The following is a 15,270-nucleotide window of genomic DNA, read 5'->3' as shown; positions in this document are numbered from 1 at the left end:
TTCTTAGGCAAATGAGGTGAGAGCCCTGCCAGAATAGCTCCAGCGATCCCATGCCACTCCTCTGAAGGCTCCTGATCTGCATAACCACAGCATTTTGAACAGGAAGCAGAGTGGCGCAGCGGAAGCGTGCTGGGCCCATAACCCAGAGGTCGATGGATCGAAACCATCCTCTGCTAGCATGGATTGATTTTTTTTCTTGTGAGGACCACTCTCTCGTTTCCACGCTGCCAGAGCGGAAAACAGCAGGCTTGTGCCAGCTTTTTGTGGGAAGAGACTGCTCAACTATCGGTCTCTGCTCAAAGTCAGGGAGACAGATGGTCAGAGAATCAACCCTACACTTCAAAGGAAATGATGCACAGTTATGACCATTAAAGAAAGATGGGACCCTCGCACTTCTTTCTGAGCCTGCTTGGAACGTTATTATTCCCTTTTTTTGTCCTGCTATTATCAATCTCCTGTGAATTTCGTGGAGCTGTTTTCTTTCTCTACCCTGCTGTTTTTCCCTTGCTGCCAATATATGCTTATTTCAATGATTTGAACTGCTGCTTTCCCTTTCTCCTTTTCTGCGCAGCTTTTGCATTGGTTTCAATCTCCAGTTCCTTAGCAGTTGCAAGAACTTTTTTCCTGATTTTCATGTTGGTCTGTAAACCAAAAATACCTCTGATACTGGTGCAATATAGTAATTGAACTCAGGGTTGTGATGTCTAGAGTTTAAAAAAAACATATGCCATGGAGCGTTGGTGGTATAGTGGTGAGCATAGCTGCTTTCCAAGCAATTGACCCGGGTTTGATTCCCGGCCAACGCAGTGCTAATATTCATACATTAAGCAAGCTGTAGCTATTCTAACGCAATATGTTAAAAAAAAGAGAAATATCTTGACCAGATTACTCAGCTATTAGATAAATAATAGACATAGGCAGGCATCCCAAAAGCCCCGTCTGCGACTTTCTATGTCCTGAAATTTTTATATTTTACAAACAGCAGTCACCACTCACAACTGCTGGTAATAAATGGGCTGCAGGGGGGCAGGCAATGAAATGGCTAAGCCCTTCTGCCCGACCAGCCTTTAGAACTGCAGCATCTCTGCAGTAAAAAGTGTTTCAGGTCAATATCTCTCCCCTGGAAAAAATGTGCGAGACCCACCACCGATAAATGTGGCAAAAGTCCCCAACATTTTATGCATATTTGTGCTCTTACCTGAAAGCAGCGCCACCTTGTAGTCATCGCAGGCAACTGCAGCATACAACCAAATTTATCCGAGAGCAAGGTGAAAGAAACCCAAGGGGACAGCCCCTGTCTGCAGCAGGAAGGTTGGCTGCTTTGAATGGACAGAACTTCCAGTCCTAAGTCCACTCACGTCCCAAACGCTCGCCCTCACCGGGTGCACCTCTGGCTCCCAGGTAAGGCCAAAACCTGAGCATGGTAGCGCAGGATCACAGAGAAGGAGCGGGTGGGGGTGCTTCTGTCTTGACAAAGGCGTGACATGGCTAGTGACTGAGAGGGCCTTGACTTTCCCCTATGACTGACTGTGAGAGGGGAAGGCGAAGATTTTCTGCACCCAGCATGCCTTGTGACATTCTTAGGCAAATGAGGTGAGAGCCCTGCCAGAATAGCTCCAGCGATCCCATGCCACTCCTCTGAAGGCTCCTGATCTGCATAACCACAGCATTTTGAACAGGAAGCAGAGTGGCGCAGCGGAAGCGTGCTGGGCCCATAACCCAGAGGTCGATGGATCGAAACCATCCTCTGCTAGCATGGATTGATTTTTTTTCTTGTGAGGACCACTCTCTCGTTTCCACGCTGCCAGAGCGGAAAACAGCAGGCTTGTGCCAGCTTTTTGTGGGAAGAGACTGCTCAACTATCGGTCTCTGCTCAAAGTCAGGGAGACAGATGGTCAGAGAATCAACCCTACACTTCAAAGGAAATGATGCACAGTTATGACCATTAAAGAAAGATGGGACCCTCGCACTCCTTTCTGAGCCTGCTTGGAGCGTTATTATTCTCTTTTTTGTCCTGCTATTATCAATCTCCTGTGAATTTCGTGGAGCTGTTTTCTTTCTCTACCCTGCTGTTTTTCCCTTGCTGCCAATATATGCTTATTTCAATGATTTGAACTGCTGCTTTCCCTTTCTCCTTTTCTGCGCAGCTTTTGCATTGGTTTCAATCTCCAGTTCCTTAGCAGTTGCAAGAACTTTTTTCCTGATTTTCATGTTGGTCTGTAAACCAAAAATACCTCTGATACTGGTGCAATATAGTCATTGAACTCAGGGTTGTGATGTCTAGAGTTTAAAAAAAACATATGCCATGGAGCGTTGGTGGTATAGTGGTGAGCATAGCTGCCTTCCAAGCAGTTGACCCGGTTTTGATTCCCGGCCAACGCAGTGCTAATATTTATACATTAAGCAAGCTGTAGCTATTCTAACGCAATATGTTAAAAAAAAGAGAAATATCTTGACCAGATTACTCAGCTATTAGATAAATAATAAACAAAGACATAGGCAGGCATCCCAAAAGCCCCGTCTGCGACTTTCTATGTCCTGAAATTTTTATATTTTACAAACAGCAGTCACCACTCACAACTGCTGGTAATAAATGGGCTGCAGGGGGGCAGGCAATGAAACGGCTAAGCCCTTCTGCCCGACCAGCCTTTAGAACTGTAGCATCTCTGCAGTAAAAAGTGTTTCAGGTCAATATCTCTCCCCTGGGAAAAATGTGCGAGACCCACCACCGATAAATGTGGCAAAAGTCCCCAACATTTTCTGCATATTTGTGCTCTTACCTGAAAGCAGCGCCACCTTGTAGTCATCGCAGGCAACTGCAGCATACAACCAAATTTATCCGAGAGCAAGGTGAAAGAAACCCAAGGGAACAGCCCCTGTCTGCAGCAGGAAGGTTGGCTGCTTCGAATGGACAGAACTTCCAGTCCTAAGTCCACTCACGTCCCGAACGCTCATACCGGGCAAGCCCTCACCGGGTGCACCTCTGGCTCCCAGGTAAGGCCAAAACCTGAGCATGGTAGCGCAGGATCACAGAGAAGGAGCGGGTGGGGGTGCTTCTGTCTTGACAAAGGCGTGACATGGCTAGTGACTGAGAGGGCCTTGACTTTCCCCTATGACTGACTGTGAGAGGGGAAGGCGAAGATTTTCTGCACCCAGCATGCCTTGTGACATTCTTAGGCAAATGAGGTGAGAGCCCTGCCAGAATAGCTCCAGCGATCCCATGCCACTCCTCTGAAGGCTCCTGATCTGCATAACCACAGCATTTTGAGCAGGAAGCAGAGTGGTGCAGCGGAAGCGTGCTGGGCCCATAACCCAGAGGTCGATGGATCGAAACCATCCTCTGCTAGCATGGATTGATTTTTTTTCTTGTGAGGACCACTCTCTCGTTTCCACGCTGCCAGAGCGGAAAACAGCAGGCTTGTGCCAGCTTTTTGTGGGAAGAGACTGCTCAACTATCGGTCTCTGCTCAAAGTCAGGGAGACAGATGGTCAGAGAATCAACCCTACACTTCAAAGGAAAGGATGCACAGTTATGACCATTAACGAAAGATGGGACCCTCGCACTTCTTTCTGAGGCTGCTTGGAACGTTATTATTCCCTTTTTTTGTCCTGCTATTATCAATCTCCTGTGAATTTCGTGGAGCTATTTTCTTTCTCTACCCTGCTGTTTTTCCCTTGCTGCCAATATATGCTTATTTCAATGATTTGAACTGCTGCTTTCCCTTTCTCCTTTTCTGCGCAGCTTTTGCATTGGTTTTAATCTCCAGTTCCTTAGCAGTTGCAAGAACTTTTTTCCTTATTTTCATGTTGGTCTGTAAACCAAAAATACCTCTGATACTGGTGCAATATAGTCATTGAACTCAGGGTTGTGATGTCTAGAGTTTAAAAAAAACATATGCCATGGAGCGTTGGTGGTATAGTGGTGAGCATAGCTGCCTTCCAAGCAATTGACCCGGGTTCGATTCCCAGCCAACGCAGTGCTAATATTTATACATTAAGCAAGCTGTAGCTATTCTAACGCAATATGTTAAAAAAAAGAGAAATATCTTGACCAGATTACTCAGCTATTAGATAAATAATAAACAAAGACATAGGCAGGCATCCCAAAAGCCCCGTCTGCGACTTTCTATGTCCTGAAATTTTTATATTTTACAAACAGCAGTCACCACTCACAACTGCTGGTAATAAATGGGCTGCAGGGGGGCAGGCAATGAAACGGCTAAGCCCTTCTGCCCGACCAGCCTTTAGAACTGCAGCATCTCTGCAGTAAAAAGTGTTTCAGGCCAATATCTCTCCCCTGGAAAAAATGTGCGAGACCCACCACCGATAAATGTGGCAAAAGTCCCCAACATTTTCTGCATATTTGTGCTCTTACCTGAAAGCAGCGCCACCTTGTAGTCATCGCAGGCAACTGCAGCATACAACCAAATTTATCCGAGAGCAAGGTGAAAGAAACCCAAGGGAACAGCCCCTGTCTGCAGCAGGAAGGTTGGCTGCTTCGAATGGACAGAACTTCCAGTCCTAAGTCCACTCACGTCCCGAACGCTCATACCGGGCAAGCCCTCACCGGGTGCACCTCTGGCTCCCAGGTAAGGCCAAAACCTGAGCATGGTAGCGCAGGATCACAGAGAAGGAGCGGGTGGGGGTGCTTCTGTCTTGACAAAGGCGTGACATGGCTAGTGACTGAGAGGGCCTTGACTTTCCCCTATAACTGACTGTGAGAGGGGAAGGCGAAGATTTTCTGCACCCAGCATGCCTTGTGACATTCTTAGGCAAATGAGGTGAGAGCCCTGCCAGAATAGCTCCAGCGATCCCATGCCACTCCTCTGAAGGCTCCTGATCTGCATAACCACAGCATTTTGAGCAGGAAGCAGAGTGGCGCAGTGGAAGTGTGCTGGGCCCATAACCCAGAGGTCGATGGATCGAAACCATCCTCTGCTAGCATGGATTGATTTTTTTTCTTGTGAGGACCACTCTCTCGTTTCCACGCTGCCAGAGCGGAAAACAGCAGGCTTGTGCCAGCTTTTTGTGGGAAGAGACTGCTCAACTATCGGTCTCTGCTCAAAGTCAGGGAGACAGATGGTCAGAGAATCAACCCTACACTTCAAAGGAAATGATGCACAGTTATGACCATTAAAGAAAGATGGGACCCTCGCACTTCTTTCTGAGCCTGCTTGGAACGTTATTATTCCCTTTTTTTGTCCTGCTATTATCAATCTCCTGTGAATTTCGTGGAGCTGTTTTCTTTCTCTACCCTGCTGTTTTTCCCTTGCTGCCAATATATGCTTATTTCAATGATTTGAACTGCTGCTTTCCCTTTCTCCTTTTCTGCGCAGCTTTTGCATTGGTTTCAATCTCCAGTTCCTTAGCAGTTGCAAGAACTTTTTTCCTTATTTTCATGTTGGTCTGTAAACCAAAAATACCTCTGATACTGGAGCAATATAGTCATTGAACTCAGGGTTGTGATGTCTAGAGTTTAAAAAAAACATATGCCACGGAGCGTTGGTGATATAGTGGTGAGCATAGCTGCCTTCCAAGCAGTTGACCCGGGTTCGATTCCTGGCCAACGCAGTGCTAATATTTATACATTAAGCAAGCTGTAGCTATTCTAACGCAATATGTTAAAAAAAAGAGAAATATCTTGACCAGATTACTCAGCTATTAGATAAATAATAAACAAAGACATAGGCAGGCATCCCAAAAGCCCCGTCTGCGACTTTCTATGTCCTGAAATTTTTATATTTTACAAACAGCAGTCACCACTCACAACTGCTGGTAATAAATGGGCTGCAGGGGGGCAGGCAATGAAACGGCTAAGCCCTTCTGCCCGACCAGCCTTTAGAACTGCAGCATCTCTGCAGTAAAAAGTGTTTCAGGTCAATATCTCTCCCCTGGAAAAAATGTGCGAGACCCACCACCGATAAATGTGGCAAAAGTCCCCAACATTTTCTGTATATTTGTGCTCTTACCTGAAAGCAGCGCCACCTTGTAGTCATCGCAGGCAACTGCAGCATACAACCAAATTTATCCGAGAGCAAGGTGAAAGAAACCCAAGGGAACAGCCCCTGTCTGCAGCAGAAAGGTTGGCTGCTTCGAATGGACAGAACTTCCAGTCCTAAGTCCACTCACGTCCCGAACGCTCGCCCTCACCGGGTGCACCTCTGGCTCCCAGGTAAGGCCAAAACCTGAGCATGGTAGCGCAGGATCACAGAGAAGGAGCGGGTGGGGGTGCTTCTGTCTTGACAAAGGCGTGACATGGCTAGTGACTGAGAGGGCCTTGACTTTCCCCTATGACTGACTGTGAGAGGGGAAGGCGAAGATTTTCTGCACCCAGCATGCCTTGTGACATTCTTAGGCAAATGAGGTGAGAGCCCTGCCAGAATAGCTCCAGCGATCCCATGCCACTCCTCTGAAGGCTCCTGATCTGCATAACCACAGCATTTTGAACAGGAAGCAGAGTGGCGCAGCGGAAGCGTGCTGGGCCCATAACCCAGAGGTCGATGGGTCGAAACCATCCTCTGCTAGCATGGATTGATTTTTTTTCTTGGGAGGACCACTCTCTCGTTTCCACGCTGCCAGAACGGAAAACAGCAGGCTTGTGCCAGCTTTTTGTGGGAAGAGACTGCTCAACTATCGGTCTCTGCTCAAAGTCAGGGAGACAGATGGTCAGAGAATCAACCCTACACTTCAAAGGAAATGATGCACAGTTATGACCATTAAAGAAAGATGGGACCCTCGCACTTCTTTCTGAGCCTGCTTGGAACGTTATTATTCCCTTTTTTTGTCCTGCTATTATCAATCTCCTGTGAATTTCGTGGAGCTGTTTTCTTTCTCTACCCTGCTGTTTTTCCCTTGCTGCCAATATATGCTTATTTCAATGATTTGAACTGCTGCTTTCCCTTTCTCCTTTTCTGCGCAGCTTTTGCATTGGTTTCAATCTCCAGTTCCTTAGCAGTTGCAAGAACTTTTTTCCTGATTTTCATGTTGGTCTGTAAACCAAAAATACCTCTGATACTGGTGCAATATAGTCATTGAACTCAGGGTTGTGATGTCTAGAGTTTAAAAAAAACATATGCCATGGAGCGTTGGTGGTATAGTGGTGAGCATAGCTGCCTTCCAAGCAGTTGACCTGGGTTTGATTCCCGGCCAACGCAGTGCTAATATTTATACATTAAGCAAGCTGTAGCTATTCTAACGCAATATGTTAAAAAAAAGAGAAATATCTTGACCAGATTACTCAGCTATTAGATAAATAATAAACAAAGACATAGGCAGGCATCCCAAAAGCCCCGTCTGCGACTTTCTATGTCCTGAAATTTTTATATTTTACAAACAGCAGTCACCACTCACAACTGCTGGTAATAAATGGGCTGCAGGGGGGCAGGCAATGAAACGGCTAAGCCCTTCTGCCCGACCAGCCTTTAGAACTGCAGCATCTCTGCAGTAAAAAGTGTTTCAGGTCAATATCTCTCCCCTGGAAAAAATGTGCGAGACCCACCACCGATAAATGTGGCAAAAGTCCCCAACATTTTATGCATATTTGTGCTCTTACCTGAAAGCAGCGCCACCTTGTAGTCATCGCAGGCAACTGCAGCATACAACCAAATTTATCCGAGAGCAAGGTGAAAGAAACCCAAGGGGACAGCCCCTGTCTGCAGCAGGAAGGTTGGCTGCTTTGAATGGACAGAACTTCCAGTCCTAAGTCCACTCACGTCCCAAACGCTCATACCGGGCAAGCCCTCACCGGGTGCACCTCTGGCTCCCAGGTAAGGCCAAAACCTGAGCATGGTAGCGCAGGATCACAGAGAAGGAGCGGGTGGGGGTGCTTCTGTCTTGACAAAGGCGTGACATGGCTAGTGACTGAGAGGGCCTTGACTTTCCCCTATGACTGACTGTGAGAGGGGAAGGCAAAGATTTTCTGCACCCAGCATGCCTTGTGACATTCTTAGGCAAATGAGGTGAGAGCCCTGCCAGAATAGCTCCAGCGATCCCATGCCACTCGTCTGAAGGCTCCTGATCTGCATAACCACAGCATTTGGAACACGAAGCAGAGTGGCGCAGCGGAAGCGTGCTGGGCCCATAACCCAGAGGTCGATGGATCGAAACCATCCTCTGCTAGCATGGATTGATTTTTTTTCTTGTGAGGACCACTCTCTCGTTTCCACGCTGCCAGAGCGGAAAACAGCAGGCTTGTGCCAGCTTTTTGTGGGAAGAGACTGCTCAACTATCGGTCTCTGCTCAAAGTCAGGGAGACAGATGGTCAGAGAATCAACCCTACACTTCAAAGGAAATGATGCACAGTTATGACCATTAAAGAAAGATGGGACCCTCGCACTTCTTTCTGAGCCTGCTTGGAACGTTATTATTCCCTTTTTTTGTCCTGCTATTATCAATCTCCTGTGAATTTCGTGGAGCTGTTTTCTTTCTCTACCCTGCTGTTTTTCCCTTGCTGCCAATATATGCTTATTTCAATGATTTGAACTGCTGCTTTCCCTTTCTCCTTTTCTGCGCAGCTTTTGCATTGGTTTCAATCTCCAGTTCCTTAGCAGTTGCAAGAACTTTTTTCCTGATTTTCATGTTGGTCTGTAAACCAAAAATACCTCTGATACTGGTGCAATATAGTCATTGAACTCAGGGTTGTGATGTCTAGAGTTTAAAAAAAACATATGCCATGGAGCGTTGGTGGTATAGTGGTGAGCATAGCTGCCTTCCAAGCAATTGACCCGGGTTTGATTCCCGGCCAACGCAGTGCTAATATTCATACATTAAGCAAGCTGTAGCTATTCTAACGCAATATGTTAAAAAAAAGAGAAATATCTTGACCAGATTACTCAGCTATAAGATAAATAATAAACAAAGACATAGGCAGGCATCCCAAAAGCCCCGTCTGCGACTTTCTATGTCCTGAAATTTTTATATTTTACAAACAGCAGTCACCACTCACAACTGCTGGTAATAAATGGGCTGCAGGGGGGCAGGCAATGAAACGGCTAAGCCCTTCTGCCCGACCAGCCTTTAGAACTGCAGCATCTCTGCAGTAAAAAGTGTTTCAGGTCAATATCTCTCCCCTGGAAAAAATGTGCGAGACCCACCACCGATAAATGTGGCAAAAGTCCCCAACATTTTATGCATATTTGTGCTCTTACCTGAAAGCAGCGCCACCTTGTAGTCATCGCAGGCAACTGCAGCATACAACCAAATTTATCCGAGAGCAAGGTGAAAGAAACCCAAGGGGACAGCCCCTGTCTGCAGCAGGAAGGTTGGCTGCTTTGAATGGACAGAACTTCCAGTCCTAAGTCCACTCACGTCCCAAACGCTCGCCCTCACCGGGCGCACCTCTGGCTCCCAGGTAAGGCCAAAACCTGAGCATGGTAGCGCAGGATCACAGAGAAGGAGCGGGTGGGGGTGCTTCTGTCTTGACAAAGGCGTGACATGGCTAGTGACTGAGAGGGCCTTGACTTTCCCCTATGACTGACTGTGAGAGGGGAAGGCGAAGATTTTCTGCACCCAGCATGCCTTGTGACATTCTTAGGCAAATGAGGTGAGAGCCCTGCCAGAATAGCTCCAGCGATCCCATGCCACTCCTCTGAAGGCTCCTGATCTGCATAACCACAGCATTTTGAACAGGAAGCAGAGTGGCGCAGCGGAAGCGTGCTGGGCCCATAACCCAGAGGTCGATGGATCGAAACCATCCTCTGCTAGCATGGATTGATTTTTTTTCTTGTGAGGACCACTCTCTCGTTTCCACGCTGCCAGAGCGGAAAACAGCAGGCTTGTGCCAGCTTTTTGTGGGAAGAGACTGCTCAACTATCGGTCTCTGCTCAAAGTCAGGGAGACAGATGGTCAGAGAATCAACCCTACACTTCAAAGGAAATGATGCACAGTTATGACCATTAAAGAAAGATGGGACCCTCGCACTCCTTTCTGAGCCTGCTTGGAGCGTTATTATTCCCTTTTTTTGTCCTGCTATTATCAATCTCCTGTGAATTTCGTGGAGCTGTTTTCTTTCTCTACCCTGCTGTTTTTCCCTTGCTGCCAATATATGCTTATTTCAATGATTTGAACTGCTGCTTTCCCTTTCTCCTTTTCTGCGCAGCTTTTGCATTGGTTTCAATCTCCAGTTCCTTAGCAGTTGCAAGAACTTTTTTCCTGATTTTCATGTTGGTCTGTAAACCAAAAATACCTCTGATACTGGTGCAATATAGTCATTGAACTCAGGGTTGTGATGTCTAGAGTTTAAAAAAAACATATGCCATGGAGCGTTGGTGGTATAGTGGTGAGCATAGCTGCCTTCCAAGCAGTTGACCCGGGTTTGATTCCCGGCCAACGCAGTGCTAATATTTATACATTAAGCAAGCTGTAGCTATTCTAACGCAATATGTTAAAAAAAAGAGAAATATCTTGACCAGATTACTCAGCTATTAGATAAATAATAAACAAAGACATAGGCAGGCATCCCAAAAGCCCCGTCTGCGACTTTCTATGTCCTGAAATTTTTATATTTTACAAACAGCAGTCACCACTCACAACTGCTGGTAATAAATGGGCTGCAGGGGGGCAGGCAATGAAACGGCTAAGCCCTTCTGCCCGACCAGCCTTTAGAACTGTAGCATCTCTGCAGTAAAAAGTGTTTCAGGTCAATATCTCTCCCCTGGGAAAAATGTGCGAGACCCACCACCGATAAATGTGGCAAAAGTCCCCAACATTTTCTGCATATTTGTGCTCTTACCTGAAAGCAGCGCCACCTTGTAGTCATCGCAGGCAACTGCAGCATACAACCAAATTTATCCGAGAGCAAGGTGAAAGAAACCCAAGGGAACAGCCCCTGTCTGCAGCAGGAAGGTTGGCTGCTTCGAATGGACAGAACTTCCAGTCCTAAGTCCACTCACGTCCCGAACGCTCATACCGGGGAAGCCTTCACCGGGTGCACCTCTGGCTCCCAGGTAAGGCCAAAACCTGAGCATGGTAGCGCAGGATCACAGAGAAGGAGCGGGTGGGGGTGCTTCTGTCTTGACAAAGGCGTGACATGGCTAGTGACTGAGAGGGCCTTGACTTTCCCCTATGACTGACTGTGAGAGGGGAAGGCGAAGATTTTCTGCACCCAGCATGCCTTGTGACATTCTTAGGCAAATGAGGTGAGAGCCCTGCCAGAATAGCTCCAGCGATCCCATGCCACTCCTCTGAAGGCTCCTGATCTGCATAACCACAGCATTTTGAGCAGGAAGCAGAGTGGTGCAGCGGAAGCGTGCTGGGCCCATAACCCAGAGGTCGATGGATCGAAACCATCCTCTGCTAGCATGGATTGATTTTTTTTCTTGTGAGGACCACTCTCTCGTTTCCACGCTGCCAGAGCGGAAAACAGCAGGCTTGTGCCAGCTTTTTGTGGGAAGAGACTGCTCAACTATCGGTCTCTGCTCAAAGTCAGGGAGACAGATGGTCAGAGAATCAACCCTACACTTCAAAGGAAATGATGCACAGTTATGACCATTAAAGAAAGATGGGACCCTCGCACTCCTTTCTGAGCCTGCTTGGAGCGTTATTATTCCCTTTTTTTGTCCTGCTATTATCAATCTCCTGTGAATTTCGTGGAGCTGTTTTCTTTCTCTACCCTGCTGTTTTTCCCTTGCTGCCAATATATGCTTATTTCAATGATTTGAACTGCTGCTTTCCCTTTCTCCTTTTCTGCGCAGCTTTTGCATTGGTTTCAATCTCCAGTTCCTTAGCAGTTGCAAGAACTTTTTTCCTGATTTTCATGTTGGTCTGTAAACCAAAAATACCTCTGATACTGGTGCAATATAGTCATTGAACTCAGGGTTGTGATGTCTAGAGTTTAAAAAAAACATATGCCATGGAGCATTGGTGGTATAGTGGTGAGCATAGCTGCCTTCCAAGCAGTTGACCCGGGTTTGATTCCCGGCCAACGCAGTGCTAATATTTATACATTAAGCAAGCTGTAGCTATTCTAACGCAATATGTTAAAAAAAAGAGAAATATCTTGACCAGATTACTCAGCTATTAGATAAATAATAAACAAAGACATAGGCAGGCATCCCAAAAGCCCCGTCTGCGACTTTCTATGTCCTGAAATTTTTATATTTTACAAACAGCAGTCACCACTCACAACTGCTGGTAATAAATGGGCTGCAGGGGGGCAGGCAATGAAACGGCTAAGCCCTTCTGCCCGACCAGCCTTTAGAACTGTAGCATCTCTGCAGTAAAAAGTGTTTCAGGTCAATATCTCTCCCCTGGGAAAAATGTGCGAGACCCACCACCGATAAATGTGGCAAAAGTCCCCAACATTTTCTGCATATTTGTGCTCTTACCTGAAAGCAGCGCCACCTTGTAGTCATCGCAGGCAACTGCAGCATACAACCAAATTTATCCGAGAGCAAGGTGAAAGAAACCCAAGGGAACAGCCCCTGTCTGCAGCAGTAAGGTTGGCTGCTTCGAATGGACAGAACTTCCAGTCCTAAGTCCACTCACGTCCCGAACGCTCATACCGGGCAAGCCCTCACCGGGTGCACCTCTGGCTCCCAGGTAAGGCCAAAACCTGAGCATGGTAGCGCAGGATCACAGAGAAGGAGCGGGTGGGGGTGCTTCTGTCTTGACAAAGGCGTGACATGGCTAGTGACTGAGAGGGCCTTGACTTTCCCCTATGACTGACTGTGAGAGGGGAAGGCGAAGATTTTCTGCACCCAGCATGCCTTGTGACATTCTTAGGCAAATGAGGTGAGAGCCCTGCCAGAATAGCTCCAGCGATCCCATGCCACTCCTCTGAAGGCTCCTGATCTGCATAACCACAGCATTTTGAGCAGGAAGCAGAGTGGTGCAGCGGAAGCGTGCTGGGCCCATAACCCAGAGGTCGATGGATCGAAACCATCCTCTGCTAGCATGGATTGATTTTTTTTCTTGTGAGGACCACTCTCTCGTTTCCACGCTGCCAGAGCGGAAAACAGCAGGCTTGTGCCAGCTTTTTGTGGGAAGAGACTGCTCAACTATCGGTCTCTGCTCAAAGTCAGGGAGACAGATGGTCAGAGAATCAACCCTACACTTCAAAGGAAATGATGCACAGTTATGACCATTAACGAAAGATGGGACCCTCGCACTTCTTTCTGAGGCTGCTTGGAACGTTATTATTCCCTTTTTTTGTCCTGCTATTATCAATCTCCTGTGAATTTCGTGGAGCTATTTTCTTTCTCTACCCTGCTGTTTTTCCCTTGCTGCCAATATATGCTTATTTCAATGATTTGAACTGCTGCTTTCCCTTTCTCCTTTTCTGCGCAGCTTTTGCATTGGTTTTAATCTCCAGTTCCTTAGCAGTTGCAAGAACTTTTTTCCTTATTTTCATGTTGGTCTGTAAACCAAAAATACCTCTGATACTGGTGCAATATAGTCATTGAACTCAGGGTTGTGATGTCTAGAGTTTAAAAAAAACATATGCCACGGAGCGTTGGTGGTATAGTGGTGAGCATAGCTGCCTTCCAAGCAGTTGACCTGGGTTCGATTCCCAGCCAACGCAGTGCTAATATTTATACATTAAGCAAGCTGTAGCTATTCTAACGCAATATGTTAAAAAAAAGAGAAATATCTTGACCAGATTACTCAGCTATTAGATAAATAATAAACAAAGACATAGGCAGGCATCCCAAAAGCCCCGTCTGCGACTTTCTATGTCCTGAAATTTTTATATTTTACAAACAGCAGTCACCACTCACAACTGCTGGTAATAAATGGGCTGCAGGGGGGCAGGCAATGAAACGGCTAAGCCCTTCTGCCCGACCAGCCTTTAGAACTGCAGCATCTCTGCAGTAAAAAGTGTTTCAGGCCAATATCTCTCCCCTGGAAAAAATGTGCGAGACCCACCACCGATAAATGTGGCAAAAGTCCCCAACATTTTCTGCATATTTGTGCTCTTACCTGAAAGCAGCGCCACCTTGTAGTCATCGCAGGCAACTGCAGCATACAACCAAATTTATCCGAGAGCAAGGTGAAAGAAACCCAAGGGAACAGCCCCTGTCTGCAGCAGGAAGGTTGGCTGCTTCGAATAGACAGAACTTCCAGTCCTAAGTCCACTCACGTCCCGAACGCTCATACCGGGCAAGCCCTCACCGGGTGCACCTCTGGCTCCCAGGTAAGGCCAAAACCTGAGCATGGTAGCGCAGGATCACAGAGAAGGAGCGGGTGGGGGTGCTTCTGTCTTGACAAAGGCGTGACATGGCTAGTGACTGAGAGGGCCTTGACTTTCCCCTATAACTGACTGTGAGAGGGGAAGGCGAAGATTTTCTGCACCCAGCATGCCTTGTGACATTCTTAGGCAAATGAGGTGAGAGCCCTGCCAGAATAGCTCCAGCGATCCCATGCCACTCCTCTGAAGGCTCCTGATCTGCATAACCACAGCATTTTGAGCAGGAAGCAGAGTGGCGCAGCGGAAGTGTGCTGGGCCCATAACCCAGAGGTCGATGGATCGAAACCATCCTCTGCTAGCATGGATTGATTTTTTTTCTTGTGAGGACCACTCTCTCGTTTCCACGCTGCCAGAGCGGAAAACAGCAGGCTTGTGCCAGCTTTTTGTGGGAAGAGACTGCTCAACTATCGGTCTCTGCTCAAAGTCAGGGAGACAGATGGTCAGAGAATCAACCCTACACTTCAAAGGAAATGATGCACAGTTATGACCATTAAAGAAAGATGGGACCCTCGCACTTCTTTCTGAGCCTGCTTGGAACGTTATTATTCCCTTTTTTTGTCCTGCTATTATCAATCTCCTGTGAATTTCGTGGAGCTGTTTTCTTTCTCTACCCTGCTGTTTTTCTCTTGCTGCCAATATATGCTTATTTCAATGATTTGAACTGCTGCTTTCCCTTTCTCCTTTTCTGCGCAGCTTTTGCATTGGTTTCAATCTCCAGTTCCTTAGCAGTTGCAAGAACTTTTTTCCTTATTTTCATGTTGGTCTGTAAACCAAAAATACCTCTGATACTGGAGCAATATAGTCATTGAACTCAGGGTTGTGATGTCTAGAGTTTAAAAAAAACATATGCCATGGAGCGTTGGTGATATAGTGGTGAGCATAGCTGCCTTCCAAGCAGTTGACCCGGGTTCGATTCCTGGCCAACGCAGTGCTAATATTTATACATTAAGCAAGCTGTAGCTATTCTAACGCAATATGTTAAAAAAAAGAGAAATATCTTGACCAGATTACTCAGCTATTAGATAAATAATAAACAAAGACATAGGCAGGCATCCCAAAAGCCCCGTCTGCGACTTTCTATGTCCT

The 15,270-nt window shown here is 46.8% G+C and overlaps 1 non-coding gene across 1 annotated transcript; it reads left to right on the top strand.

Moving 5' to 3' along the window:
• Positions 1 to 13,446: 13,446 nt before the first annotated feature.
• TRNAG-UCC (transfer RNA glycine (anticodon UCC)) lies at positions 13,447 to 13,518 on the top strand. Its single transcript has one exon. It is a non-coding gene; the product is annotated as a tRNA-Gly (tRNA).
• The last annotated feature ends 1,752 nt before the right edge of the window (positions 13,519 to 15,270 follow it).

Source organism: Pleurodeles waltl, unplaced genomic scaffold, assembly GCF_031143425.1.
Source record: "Pleurodeles waltl isolate 20211129_DDA unplaced genomic scaffold, aPleWal1.hap1.20221129 scaffold_69, whole genome shotgun sequence".
NCBI classification, from domain to species: domain Eukaryota; kingdom Metazoa; phylum Chordata; class Amphibia; order Caudata; family Salamandridae; genus Pleurodeles; species Pleurodeles waltl.
Note: the sequence above shows the minus strand (reverse complement) of the source record. Positions and strands in the feature narration are given on the sequence as shown.